Source organism: Coffea arabica, chromosome 2c (genome assembly GCF_036785885.1).
Source record: "Coffea arabica cultivar ET-39 chromosome 2c, Coffea Arabica ET-39 HiFi, whole genome shotgun sequence".
Lineage (NCBI taxonomy): Eukaryota > Viridiplantae > Streptophyta > Magnoliopsida > Gentianales > Rubiaceae > Coffea > Coffea arabica.
In genome coordinates, this window is record NC_092312.1 from 5674019 (window position 1) to 5689436 (window position 15418).

A 15418-nucleotide genomic window follows, 5' to 3' on the forward strand; every position below is an offset into this window, starting at 1 on the left:
GTCTCGCTCTCCTTCCTTGTGATTTTAAAAATATCACAAACTTTTCCTGTCAGAATTTATGTTCCATTTCTTACATCATGTCCAAAAAGACTTAAATACCTTCACAAGTCAGCTAATACTTCGTGATTATCAGGATAAATACATTCCAACTCACGTAATTACTTTTTTCTATGCTATATTTAATCTCCCTTTTATATGTTTACATAATCAAATAACTAACGCTTAACATGATGTACATTTTTTTAACACTTAATCGTTCCAAATTTATGCGTACCATTACACTACCTTTTATAGATATACATAATCAACTAACATCTAATATAATATATATATTTGTAAACTGATTGTACCTCATAGATCACCTCGTATAAGGTGTTTACAGGCAAATTAGTATTAGTCATATAGATAAAATTACATATCCACTGCAGCTTGTAAGGAAATGCACAAGTGGGTCAAAGAAATGTATACATACCATTGCACTATGCGTATTACTGCGATGACTAATTGCAATATGCATATGAACAAATAACTGCATGTTCAACAATTTCTATGCATCGTACTTGGTCGATAATATGGTATACATTATTTCAACTAGATTGTACATTCACTAAATATTTATTTACATGCTACTTATTCAAGTAAACTATCTCTCTACTAAATATTTAATGCACTCTTATAAGCACTAATGGTTAATTTAATATGCAATTGGAACAAATAACCATCTAGTAAAAACTTTTGATATAATATTATTGATAAATAACATATTGTATCTGAAATTATTCCTTTTTTCTAATTTATTTTTGGTTTCTATTAGTTTTCATTATTTCACTAATATAACTTGTACACTTACCTCTGGGGCATTTATGAAAACAAAAATTTTCTTCTTTTCTGAAAACACTTTTTTATGTTCACTTTCGATATCATGGACTTGTTACAAAATCCTAAATCTCAGGAGAGGTTTGTGATATTTTTTGAAACCACAGGGGAGGAGAGTGAGACTGTGAAATTATCCCTTAATTAAAACTTGTCTCATAGATTTAGTTGGAAAAGTGGGTTAAGTCAAAGTCTATGTTTTCAGACTCGGATCGGGTATAGACTTGGTCGAATTCAGGGATTATGGGTCAATGGGTTGAACCGGATTCGATCGGAGTTGAATCCGATGATATCATAAATAAAAATTATTTAAAAATTAAAATATTGTATATAAAATACTTAAAAGTATGTGAATATTAAAAAAGGTATATTCATATATATTTGATGTTTGAAATATATTTAACAAGAAAATATTAACAAGTTTATATTATTGAATGAACATTAACAAGTTTAGAATTAAAATTATGGATTTGATTGAAAAATAACATCAAATTTTAGGACAACATTTATAAAGTATGAAATATTTGAGGTATATTAATAAGTTTTAACAATTTAGGGGTCAAAACATAATATTGAAAAAATTTGACCTTTTTTAAAAAATGCTCTAGTTCAACCTGTTTTTTCGGTCAAACCCAGGTTTTTACTGGATTTTCAGTCTTCCGATTTTGAAGAACAACTTAGAGCGAACACTTGGTCGGTTTTCGATTCGATCGGTTGGACCGGCCGATCCAATCCGAGTTTAAAAACACAGGTCAAAGTCTGATTTGTATTTATAGTCAACCTCTCAATCCAGGCATGTATAGCTACGAGGTCTGGTTGGTTGTGTATCATTTAAAGGTCAAAATTTGGAAAATTTTGATTTTCAAAAATTCAATGGGTTAAATTGTATTGTACAACTTAGTGAAATAGTGTGGTACAATTTTGGTCACTAGATGTTTGAAAATCAGGTTTACTCAAAGTGTAAGGTTCACCTGAATTGGTCAATAACATATGCCAGCATCTGAGTGAGTTTGAGAGCCTTCCCCCGGTGAGCAATTCTTTTCTATCGATTCACCCGTGTCTCCGAGGATTTGGTTCTCTGTCTAGATTGCAATTCTTATCTGAAATTTTTATATTTTTGTTGAACATATTTTTCAATTATCTTTTTAGTTTACATATATTGAATTAATACACTACACATTTCTAAAAAAATTAAGAAAATAGCAATTCAAACAGGATAATGTACAGGTGCTTATGAAAGGTTGGCGCTCAATCATTCAGATTCCCAGCTTCTTTGAGGCGTATGTGTCTGTAGCCAAAACATTCGGCCTCAAATTGGTCAGCGTTAATTTCCTCCTTCTATTCAGGAATCCGAACCCCCCCTCTCCCTTTCCTGCAGATCGAAGGTGCTCACCTCCTGTCACTTCATGTGATCCATTGACGTAATTGATGGATTGGTTGGTTTGTGTTTAAGAAGAAGTGGTCTACAACCAATGCTTGCACGGGACAATCAATTAGGCCTCCTCCCGTCGATTTTCCAACTGACTAAAAGTGTTATCTGGGATATGATCCTGCCAATAAGTCATACAATTAGTTGCTGAAATTAAGGAATATCATATTCAACAAGCATTTTGCTCGTGATCACACTATTGAGTTTTAGTTACGATTTTCAACCATTCGAGATGCTTACCCTAGGCCGTGATGTGATTCTTTGTGGAGGAAACTAGCCGCTGTTGAATCTATGGTGATTATAATTAAACTTATAGCCTTTCAACTATTGGGTTCTTGAATTGGATGATGAATAATTGAAAGGGCCCATAGTGGGGCAAAAACGGAAACAACCATTCGTGAATGTTCATGGTCAAAATTTGGTCCAAAAAAATGTAAATTTTAGATTATATTTTGTATATTATTTTCACATCATATGAGGAATTCACAAAATTTTGTTCTATAGTTACGCATTGTTGAAAGTCAATTATACCATGTGCAATGCAAATTACATCTTATGAAAAATACACAAAATCGGCCCGAACGATCTTTTGACAACTGTTCGGCTTTGTCGAAATGGCCCACCACTAATACTCTTTATCTTTTGATCTCAACAGGGAACAGTTTAGATTGATTACGCCCCCCAAAACACACTTAGGATTTTCCGTGACATGTTTTCTATATCAATCTAATGCTACCTATAATATTGTACCAAGTGTCCTGTTATTATTTACACTTGTGTTAAACCAAACCAAGTTGAATTATTAGAAAATTAAAGTGTAAATAATAACAAGACACTTGGTGCAATACTATAGGTGGCATTGGATTGGCATAAAAAAACATGTCACCGAGGATTTCAAGTGCCCAAAACATCCCACAATTTTTTGGTTTGTACCTTGTACAACTCTCAAGACGCCTTGCTCTGTCATGTTGAGATGGCCCGGAAACTATTGCATTATTAGGTGACGAAGGTGGTGACTCCTGGAGCACGCATACAGTTTCCTTGCCCATTTGTTCTGGTTTTGGAGGTTTAGCCCCACACATGTTCGTCGTCCCCATTGAAAACCTCCCTACTGGAGATGAGATATTATCCGACATCGAATCTTACAACGTGTCTGACTCCTACCTGGGACATATTTCATACGATTATTACAAAAACAGGTTTGAGAAGTTCCCAGGTTGGCGACCTCTTTCGCTTGATGAACACTGATACTTTTGTGGGTCATTTTAAGGTAACTCGTGCTCAGGAAAATTGGCACCGATGGAGGATTTGTTTTGCCGGAATTTAAAACCAGTTTTTGTTGTGTATCTTATGTACATAGTGTCTAAGGCACCATTTGGATTGAAGGAAAGGAAAAGACGCTAGTGATAAAGAAGGTAATGAGATTAAAGGAAAGCAAACCTCATCTATCTTGTTAGGATTAAACTAGAGGTGCTTGAACTGTGCAAAGCACAGTTTGGGCCCCCTAGAAATTTAGTCGAATGCGGATAAGGGGCAGAGACGGTCATTCTGATGACCGTCCCAGAACAGTCAACGACCAGATTTTGGCAAAAAAAAATGTGCGATCCAAATTACAAGTTATACATCGATTTTTACAACGTGTGTGGGGCCCCTAAATTTGTGTACTAAAGTTACACGTTGTGCAAACAGTTACGCCGTGTGCAATCAAAGTTATGCGCTATGTAAAATGACCAAAATGCCCGCTGTCCATCGAATGCATAGCATCAAATTATTTTGACACATGATGAATGAATAGAAATATAGGAGAAAAATTGAGTATCAAAGCAATTAAATTTGACAAATATTATTTGAACTCTCGTTTTTGTTAATCATACTTCAGCTATTATTTTTATCGTATAGTTTTTGTTTATTGTTGGAACACAATTACCACAATATGGAGTATGAATAAAATTTCTCTCAAAATGTGTTGTGAAGAGAAATTCCATCTATTAAGTCAATCTCTCTATTTATTGTGATTCGAATAAAGATTTTTGAACAACTATTATGATGATACTAAAAAAGGAGAGAAACTTAATACATTATAAGTGCATTGGTGTATTAATAGTAGTATAGTTTTAGTTAAAACTAAGTCAAAAGCAGTCATAATACTTTTAGTACTTTAATAATGAAAAAAAGTTTAGAAAGCAACTAAAACATGGCACAATCTTCAACATCAATATAACTTACTATAAACTTTCATTTTTTTTTTCTTTTGATAGAAGAATCCAATTCATCTATTTAAATTTTGCCTAAAAGTGACAACATTATCCTGCAACTCCTGAATATAAATAGCAAGGTTAGATAAAAATATGAATTGCCATTTTTCCCGGTGTACATATACAAATTAGAATTGAACTATTTTTTTTATTGCAAAAACATCTTCCTAATCAAAATTGAAATTTTTAACAATTTTTTGTCAAGTCGCACTCTAGGCCGAAAGCCTCAATTGTGACTTCCACCACCGATTGCAATCCTTGTATATCAACCCAATTCATACTACAACACTTGAGTAATTAAAAAACAAACAAAAATTAACTTTAGTTTAAATATATACAAAATCTTATTGGATCCTTCAATTAAATTTAATAGGCCATAAAGTAATTGCAAAAAGAAAGAAATGGAGAAAAACGGAGGTACAAGAATGCCTAACTAGATTTATCTTGGTGGAAACATCACATGATATATTTTTCTCCTAAACAAATACACAAAATTATAGATAATTACAAAATGTAACCAAAAAAACAAAGAAAAGGAGACAAAATGTGAAGTAAGAAATCAAATCATAGGAGAAGAAAATAAAAGAATGAATTTTTATTCTATTATTCATAGAAAATGATCATTGGTATAAAATGAATTCTAATTTTTTTTACATATTTTAATATTTTACCTTTTATCCATGAAGAACTTCCAAAAAAACATCATCCTATAAATTTAACAAACAAATGCCAATTGACTATAACATTATGATAAAAAAAATAGAGCAAACATGAGAGATTAGAGATGAAGAAAAAATGAAGAAAAGAAAATGTAAAATGGGATAAAAAAATAATAAATAATTTTTTTGTTAAGTAGTTATCATCTTGACAAAAAAAAAAGGAACATGGCAACAATCTTAGTTAGATTAGTTTTAAAAAATAAAAAAGTGAGGGATGACAGTAGTTACTGCAAGAAGAAAAAGAAGAGATGGAGTTAATTTTCTCAAGGAGAAAAAATATTTTAATACTTTAGCCCAATTGAATCAAAAAAGGAAAGGAAAAATTTAGGTAAAATAATCAAATGTCCACTTGTCAAAAATATATACAATACATGTGTCAAAAAGATGGTTAACTACAGTCTGCAAGAAGAAAAAGAAGAGGAAGAGATGGAGTTGATTTTCTCAAGGAGAAAAAATATTTTAATCCTTTAGCCCAATTGAATCAAAAAAGGAAAGAAAAAATTTAGATAAAATAATCAAAGGTCCACTTGTCAAAAATATATACAATATATATGTCAAAAAGATGGTTAGCTACAGTAACTTGGCTTTCTTTTTATATACAAGGTAGATATGAAAGGAAAAGAAAGGAAACATTGAAAATATTATTTAGATTAGAGAAGGGCGGTATCTTTGACAACAAAAAAAAAAAAAACATATCAATTATGTTTTTATCCATAATTTAAGAGTAATTTTTTTTGATAACTGGGAGGTCTTAAGTTAAATATCTCCCATTTATAATTTCTGTCACCTTACCATCTAATTAGGGATGTAATCGAGCCGAGTCGAGCTCGAGTATCACTATACTCGAGCTCGACTCGACTCATACACACAGAGGCTCGAGCTCGACTCGAGCTCGATCGAGCCAAGAAAATCGATACTCGAAGATCGACTCGAAGAATTTCCTCAGGCTCGAGACTCGACTCGATAAGGCTCGATCTTTAATCGAGCCTTATCAAGTCGAGCCTTATCAAGTTTTTTGACTCGATTTGACGAAAAAAACAGAGCAAAGCTGATGTTTTGGGAAGATTCAAAGGCAAGTAAGTAGCTATCAGCTGGAGTAAATGAGGCATAAAATCCATGATTCATCAATACAAATACAACTAAAAGTATCCACATTCTACCTCCCACAGTTAGCATCTTTAACACCCCTAAAAATCAGATTCACCACAAAGAAGAATAGAGAAGAAAAAAGGGAAATTCCCACTTGCTGGATTGCTTGACATGAAACTTTCAAATTCAGCAATTACCCACCAACGGTAGGTGCCCACAAGAGCAGAAAATATGGATGATTCTAATTCCTCGGATCATAGTTCCTAAGTGTGCTGCAAAAGTACCCAAACTAACCAAAATTCCCCACAAAATTTCAAAACTCAGCAAAACATGAGCTGAGCCACCAAATTGAGAGACAAACAATTATCTCAAACAGCCACAATATCCCAACTACCACAAGCTCAATTCAGAAACCAATGCCAAGATCTATCCAGAAATTCCTTTTTCCCACAAATATCACTAATTACTAACTAAAGAAAGCTGCTTTAAACAAGAACATGTCAGAAAAATATGTTCCTGGTTCAGAAATGGACCATAGTCCAGCAGAATTACAAGTGTTTGGACAGGATATAGAAGAATGAAGTTGAAAATTCTTGTCACTAACCTGACCCAGCAAAGATGACCTCAATACCACCATTAAAATGCAATCCCAGAGGCTGGAGCCTTTTACAGCAAATTGCAACAGCTCTTTCCAGGCTGTCATTTTAAACAGAGGAAAGAGCAAAAGAATTGAACCCACAAGCAAAACCTCTGAACCTTATACCACACACGACACACTCAAAAAACAAGTTTTCTAGACATTTATCCTACACATTAACATGTCATTAACCAGCGGCCAGCCTGCTCACACAATAGTCATACATTCGGCAAATGAAAGAAAAAGGCTTTAAAATATAAACATACTCCACAATACATAATAAGTTACGTCTCATAAATTAACAAGGTTCAAATAATGAGCTAATCTAGATTTAGAAACATAAATCTTCAAAGCTTTGGCAAGTCGAATTGTTTGATTGTCTTGGCTTCCTACAAAAAGCATAGAGGTAAAAACACAAAAAAAGTTACATAACTTCCCAAAAGAATAAATTAACTTATACTCAATAACTCAAATATAGAAGTTTGGTAGTAAAACAATAAAGCTGACCTTCATCTTCTTTTTGATGCCGTGAAGATTCCTACACCAATCTCCTGCGCACATCAATACTTGAACTGTCTCGGGGTGAAGTGCTGCTCGATAGGTGTCAATTACTCTAGTTCCGGCACTAAAAGTGGCCTCCGATGCAACTGTAGTTATCGGAATGGCCAATATATCGCTAGCCATTCGAGAAAGTACTGGATATGAGATTCGATTTATTTTCCACCACCCCAAACAATCAAATTCATCGAGATCTTCTCCAATCTTTTGGCGAGGTTTGTCTAAATAATCAACCAATTCTGACTTATGAGGTTCGCTTGTCTCGACTTCATCACAATATTGATCAAAATCACCCCATCTAGTCTTCTTGGTCGCATTTGTTCCTTGCCTTTGGGAAGAGCTAGAAGCCATTGGCCCTCCTGTTGGATTCGCCGCTAGAGCAACATACTCATCATATAACTCAAATAGCACTCGGCGAATGGTGGAAATGTTATGAGAAGCCTCTGAAGGTAGATACATTTGAGGGTAGGTGAAGTCCACAACCCTCATTTTCTGTCTTGGATCTAAAATGGCAGCCACGGCCAATATCAAATTACATTCACCCCAATACTTGTCAAACTTAGTTTTCATCCTTCGAACCATGGCCCGAATGAAGGGGTCTTCATCATTGACTCGAGCATCCAGCACTTTTTTTTATCTTCACCAACTCTTGAAGGAAAAGATTGCTCGTAGGATAATCTGAACCAGAAATTATATGTGTGCACTCCCAAAATTTTTCCAAGACCGAACAAACCTTTTCAGCTTTTCTCCAATCCTCAGTAGATGGGCAAAAATCGTAACTTTGCTCTCTATCTTGGAAACGGGGAAAAACATCCTTAAATTTGATGGCACAATTCAGCATCTCAAATGTGGCATTCCATCTTGTCTTACAATCGTAAAGCAACTTTTTTCCTGGTATATGGAGTTGTTGCGCAATTTCAGCAAACATCAATGCACGCCCCTCTGATCGATTCACAAATTCCACGGAATCCCTAATGGCTTTGGTGATGTCCACAATCTCAGAAATGCCTACAAGGTTCAAGATGTGTGCACAGCATCGAACATGGAACAATTTTCCATCACAAAGAAGCTTTTTGGACCTGGAGATGTCATCTCTTAATATTCTAACAGCTACATCATTGTTCGAGGCATTATCAACTGATATGCTGTAAATTTTGTGCTCAATGCCCCACTCTTTTGCACTTTTAAAAATTGAAGATGCTATCTCAACTCCTCGGTGAGGCGGTGGTATATGTACAAAACTGAAGACTCGCTTTTGTAGTTTCCAATCAGAATCAATCCAATGCCCGGTGATGACCATGTACTCGATCTTTTGATTTTTCGACTTCCAAAGATCGGTTGTGATGCTCACTCTTTCCACATTTTTCAACTTGTTCCTCAACTTATTTTTTTCAAGCTCATATACTTGCATACAATCATTTTTTGCTGTTGCTCGAGAGATTTTCTTCCACTCTGGCACCGCTCGTTTCATCATAAGATTGAAGCCTTCTTCTTCTAATATGGTGAATGGATGCTCATGCATTAGCACCCAATGTGCAGCTGCCTCTCTAACTTTCTCCATGTCAAACTTTCCCAGAGTTGCCAAGACCCCTACTCAGAAGCTTGAGATTTTATTTAGTGTTGTCTCTGCGCAGTTTGATGTTAATCCTAGTCTCGAAGGACTTAAAACGGACTCACGTCATGCCCTGTATGCATCTTCTACAAGTCCAGTACCCTTAATAGCAAGCAACCCCATGTAACTTGTCACCATGGCATGACACTCTACAAGTGTAAAAGAACACCAGTCCATTTAGGTTTTAGGATTTAAGGTATAGAGTTTAGAGCTCAGGGTTTAAGGTCATGATGTCTGGATTCATGGTGACACCATGCCCTTGAATCATGGCATCCATATCTGCCAGGGCAAACCAAAAGTTCCAATCCCCCTGCTCTCTCCCCGTTCTTAAATCCCCACCCCTCTCCTGGTGGAATTAAAAAAAAAGGAGCAAATGATGAAAGCATGAAACAGCCATCCTAAAGATTTGCCACCATTTCTTATCATCTATATGTGCCATCATTTATCCAAAACCAAGGAACTCAGCCACGAACTAAGAGCTACCAGCAAAGAAGTCTATCAATACTGCAAACACTTAAGTTCATGAGCACGAGTACTACTTCAGCTGACACTGGCGCATAAACAGCTTTAGCAAATCCGATATCCAACCATACATCATGATATCTAATATCCAAACATAAGCAATAACACAGTACAATGCATGGTGAACGCAGACAAAATGTCTACCTTGGACCAGGGCCACGGCGCTTGACATCTAATATCCAAACATAGTACAATAACATAGCACAATAACATAGCACAATGACATCTTCCATTTCATCCTCTAACAAATGCCCTTCTGCTGCCGCTAGATATGCCTCTAACAGAATGAATGAATCTTTCTAACGGGTAAAAGGTGGAATTTTTCCCCAAGGCCTTAACTTTTAAAGGCTGCACACACCTAATCTAAACTACTACAACAGTTAGAGTTTGCAATTGGAAGCTCAGATTTCGTCCCCTTATCAATTCAGGATAACAAGTTTCCTAGTCGATCTTGGCCCATTTTAATGCCAGAGACACAGAGCCAAAAACAGAGGAGCACTTACCTAAGTGAGCCAGAGATGAGCAGTGATGAACCAGCGATGAACTAGTGAGATCTTGGTGCTTCGTCTTCGACACTCGGCAGCGATGAACCAGCACGGCAGGACACAGTCGACAGGAGACGTAGAGCGCGGCGGACTGGCGGAGGCCGGAGAGGCAGAGAGCAGCTTCAATTTGGGCCTTGGGACTTGGGACTTGTTAAGGCGATGGCGATGGCGATGGAGTCTCACAGATGCGGCGAGCAACGGCGTCGGCGACGAACGGCGTGAGGGTGTAGATCTAAATCAGTCAGAGAAGAAAGTGAATTTTTTTGCTGGTAAAGTGAATTTTTTTGCTAGGCTTTCTTCGAACAGAGAAGAAAGTCGCACAGTCGGCAGACTCGGCACAGAGAAGGAAGAAAGTCTTTCCTTCCTTTTTTTTGACATTTTTTCTTTTTAGTGTTTTTTACAATTATGTTATTACTTTTTTGCCATTATAGGATTTTATTATAAAGAAGGTAATATTGTAAATTCCATATAACTTATACCCATAATGATCATTTTATAATTATAATAAATATATATTATTTAAATGATAAATATTTTATTTAATTAATCATGGCTCGTCGAGCTACTCGACGAGCCACGAGCTCAGCATATACGGCTCGAAGCTCGACTCGATTAAGAGTCGAGCTACTCGAAACTCGACTCGAACTCGGTCAACCCGAGTTCGAGTCGAGTTGTTGACCGAGCTACTCGCGAGTAGCTCGGCTCACCAACAACCCTACATCTAATAACGTTGACACGAGGCATAGAGTGGATAGGTAATTAAATCGAATGTTTCTTATGTAAATTCTCCTTCCCTCTCTATGGAGAACTGTGTTAATAACAATTGTTGGGTGGGCTGCGGTGGGTGTTCATCTAAAGCAACTTAGTTTTGTTACACTTGTACGATGCCCAAGCCCAACCCCTTAACCAGAGTGGATTGAAATTTACAAGTATTTAATTTCTTATTATCAGCCTACTCCTTTTTGTTTCGGCGCCTAATTTAGCTCCAGAGAACATGTTACCCAACTAACTAACTGGCGTAGATGTAAATTTTTGGCTGTAATTGTGGATATGACACTTTGTTGACCAAATCAGTTGGTTAATTTTTTGAATCAATCTTATTATATATACTGACAATTTATACATTATTCACACATATGCAAGTAAAATTTGGGTTTCCCATTCAAATTAAGATTACGTATTATATATCTAACGGTGAAAATGTGTACACTGTATAGAAAATTGATCCTAATATTTTGCTGCCTTTGAAAAATCTCTAGTTGAAATGTTGAATGGTTCCAAGATGGCCATTTTCTCTTGTTAATGAGTCCAGCAATTGCAAAAGGCCAGTCTGAACTCAGCAATTCTTGGGATCGAATCATCTCCTATCTCCTGGTCCAAGGGGTGTGAGGAAAAAGCCCAAAAAACCTGTTGATCGGATCCGCATCCAATCCACACATTGCTGATATTCGATCCGCGGAGCTATAAACTAGTCGGTTATGTAGATCGGATGCGTAATGGATTTAAGATGCGTTTGGTTCTCCAGTAAATGAAATTAGAACTACACTCTGTAAAATGTTTTTGTTTCATGATATTCAAGTCAGTTCCCGTCCGTACGCCTAACTACGGCGCTCATCTCACCCAGCAACATAAGATTATCCATGGAATTTTGGAAGAACTTGGTTGAATGATTACCCCTTCAGTAGAGCAAATTTGCCGGGGGGCCCTTCATTGCCAACATCACCATCATCCGGCGACTCACGACTTCACCACTGTGGCGGTTTTCTGGAAGCATGGAGAGAGAACGACCTTTGTCGCAGAGTCAATTTTCAAGAAACGATGCGCATTAAGCATTTAAGTTTGTTATGGCTCAGGCTCAGCTCAACTTTAAACTGTATTAAGTTTATGGGCTTTGATTAACCCATCGTCATTTCTCCTCGTCTGGAGGGTTTGAACTTTGAAGCGACGTGGCTTTATGGGCCAAGTAGAATTTACTGGTTCATAGCATGCGCAAGCGTTAGTACGATGAGTATTTTACTTGTCACCAGACCAGCCAAAGCAATTTAGTGCTTTTAGCTCCAGTGCTGGTTTAACGGGACCACCGTGCTGGTTGGCCGGGTGTGGAAATCCTGGAGCTGGGCCACCATGCCCTGTCTAATGTCAACTTCGGATCAAGAAATCGAGGCAATCAATGGCCAACGACCAATCCCTCTTCGCCTGCAGGTGCTCCCTATCATCCTCGAGAGAGTCTAGGATGTTGAAAGCCAAACGTTTGGCAAACGAAAAAAGGTTTCTTGGTGACGAGGTTTTATCACCTGCCCTTTAGCTAGCGTTCACGCAGGACGATTATGGAGAGCAGTAGAGAGTGGGGCAATTGGTTGTAGTATTCATGGCAGGCATCTCTTTTCTTGTTCATTCCATCAATAAACACCCCCCTAACCAAAACAAAACAAAAAATCATCTCAAAAGGAAAAGGAAAAAAAAAAAAAAAGAAGTTGTGGATTTGTATGTCACAGACTCGCAGCTTCTTTCTTCTGTTCTTCCGATTAGCGGCGCGATAATTATCTAACAACGACATTAACCACTTAATGAATGAGTTGGTGGGAAGGAAGAGTGATGAAAGAAGAATTCCATTAGTCTTGTCAATGGACGAGAAAGGAGCTAGGAATGAGTACGTAGCCCCGAAACTTTAACGCCCTCGGTCAAATGCATCCTCGCCAAAGACAGAAATGATTGGAATAATGCCAGAAAAGTGAACTTTCCACCATAGATGTACAAGTGTCCACGTACTAAATTTTGAGAAGTCACGGAGCGGTTCGCTACTGGATAGATCAGATCCATTGAAGTGTCTGTCCATGTTGCAGTAAGATGCTGTGGTCCTTTCTCTTCTTTTCCTGTTAATTCTGTTCCATTTCAAGTGTTGTATGAAAAGTATTAGTATCAAGAACTAGAATACCATTAACCAAAAGTAGAGCTGCGGTCTGAACTGTAAATAGAAAGATTCAAAATAATAATAATCATAACATATATATATATATATATATATATATATATATATATATATATATATATATATATATATATATATATATATATGCCTTTCTATGCGGCTTTGGAAGATCCTGGGTGATACTACTGCGTAATCTCTTGACAAAATGCAAAGCCAATTGGACGGGGTGTAAACCAAATCGCCAAAAAGCCAAATTTTGGTGATAATGACATTACTTTCCCTCAGAACCTTTTTGCCTTTTTTTTTTTGTGGCCTTTTTTGCGCCTTTAATCTCGTACTCGCACAGCTGTCCATCCAGAAATGAGAAACCAAAGGATGGATCAGAACTTCAGAAAAAAGAAAAAGGAATGAATTGTCCAAACTTTTCTTGACATACTCCCCTGTGCTTGCACTGTTGCACGTGGGTGAGAAGCTCAAACTTCAAAGGCAAACATGTTTCAAACTGCATATGATGAATAATAGTTTAATTAGCTAAAGTTGAGATTCTACAAATTGGAGTTCTAATTTTTTTATTTTATTTTTTAAATCACATCCCTTGTTTATTAAAAAAATTTTATAAAAGAAATGCATTTTTTTTTTCCAGACGGAGGAGTATCCGGGTCACCGAGTAAATCGAACCCGACTAATTCTTTCGACCCGAGAGGAGAGATCCCGTCCCCTTGAACACGTTAACTTTGGGACTTAGATCCCTGATAAGAGAGATGGACAACGGTCGCTTAGGAGTTTTCTTGACCAAGCGAGCTAGCCAGAAGGGACTATAAAAGAAATGCATATGATGATGGATAAACAGACGTAAACTGTTTTAGTTTATAATAATGAGTGCTCTAGACAGGAACTACTCCTACGAATATACGTAGGGTTGGACAACTCTTTTTTTTTTTTTTCTGTGAAACAAAAAAAAAAGTCGGACAACCATCAGTAGAAGTACAGTGTTAGACCCACAAATTGCTCCGTTGTGTATCATTGTTGTGGCATAATAGCTCTTAGTCCTGGGCCGGGCATCAATTTTAATCTATTCTTAGTAGGAGTATTCAACTTGATAGCTGAAATAAGAATTAACAACATTAATTCTTTTTGAATTAAACTACAACCCCCTCCAACAAAAAATAATAATAATAATACCCCCCAAGAAAGAGACAATTTCATGGATAAATATTGCAAGCGGAAACTGGTCCCTCTTCACTGAATATATATATATATATATATATATGTCCTAATCATAGAGTAGTAGAGCACTATCACAGTCTAGAAAGGAGAATGTGGCCACAATCAGTAACTGGGGGGGCTTGGTGAGACGGGTGCTCGCGGGGGACGGGGGTTAGGGGATTGGACATCATCTCACATCGAAAGTTTGTGGGGTAATTACTCTGAATTTAAAATTTACTGTCGCACTTCCAATTACTAATTGATTTGATGGTGTTAGTTTGTGAACTCCACTTAAAATTGTGCTTTGTATCGGAATTTCGATTACCTCTGAGTTAATCTAATTTTGTTGTATTATTTTCAATAATTTCGATTGTTGAAAAAAAAAAGTAACTGTGGGGGCGTACTGCTAGTAGCAATAAATCTGCTCTGTACATAATAATAATTATTATTATTATTATCATCGTATAAATAAATAAATTATGGCGGCTTACGTTGGGGGAGCAATAATGTCAACTAAACTACAGTAACCGAAAGAAGAGCAGCAGCAGCAGTGTATGAGGGAGACATTAAAATATAAAGACACCAGATTTAGGCATAAAGCAAAGCTTCACTAACCAAAAAAAAAAAAAACCAAAGCTTCACTAATGTCTTAAAAAGTATGATGTGACCGCATAACATTTTTTTTTATCCCCACATCAACGACTATATATAGGTAATTTTAAAAGTAAGGATGCTTGAAAGGATAAAACAACAGATGATTTGTCAGAGTTTGAAAAGATATTTGGATTACGGTCGTGTGTATGTGAGGTGACCTGCGACTGACCGTTATTTCGTCAGGTTCGAAGATTAATAGGAACAACCCTTTCTTTAATTAATGGGATAATTTCATAAACCTTTCTAATAAAGTCTGTTTGGATTGTTAAATTATTTCAAATAATAATATTTCATTTGTATCATAAATATATTTTTCAATTCATCTTTTTATATTTTTTATTATTTTTTATTTCACATACATCACATCACAAAAAGTACAACAGTAATTAT

At 36.3% G+C, this 15418-nt stretch overlaps 1 long non-coding RNA gene across 1 annotated transcript; it reads right to left on the reverse strand.

The window, feature by feature from the left end:
- Positions 1 to 6965: 6965 nt before the first annotated feature.
- LOC113730397 (uncharacterized) lies at positions 6966 to 10561 on the reverse strand. The gene is made up of 2 exons (XR_003458332.2): positions 10198 to 10561; positions 6966 to 7061 (listed from the first exon to the last, which is right to left on the reverse strand). It is a non-coding gene; the product is annotated as an uncharacterized lncRNA (long non-coding RNA).
- Positions 10562 to 15418: the final 4857 nt, after the last annotated feature.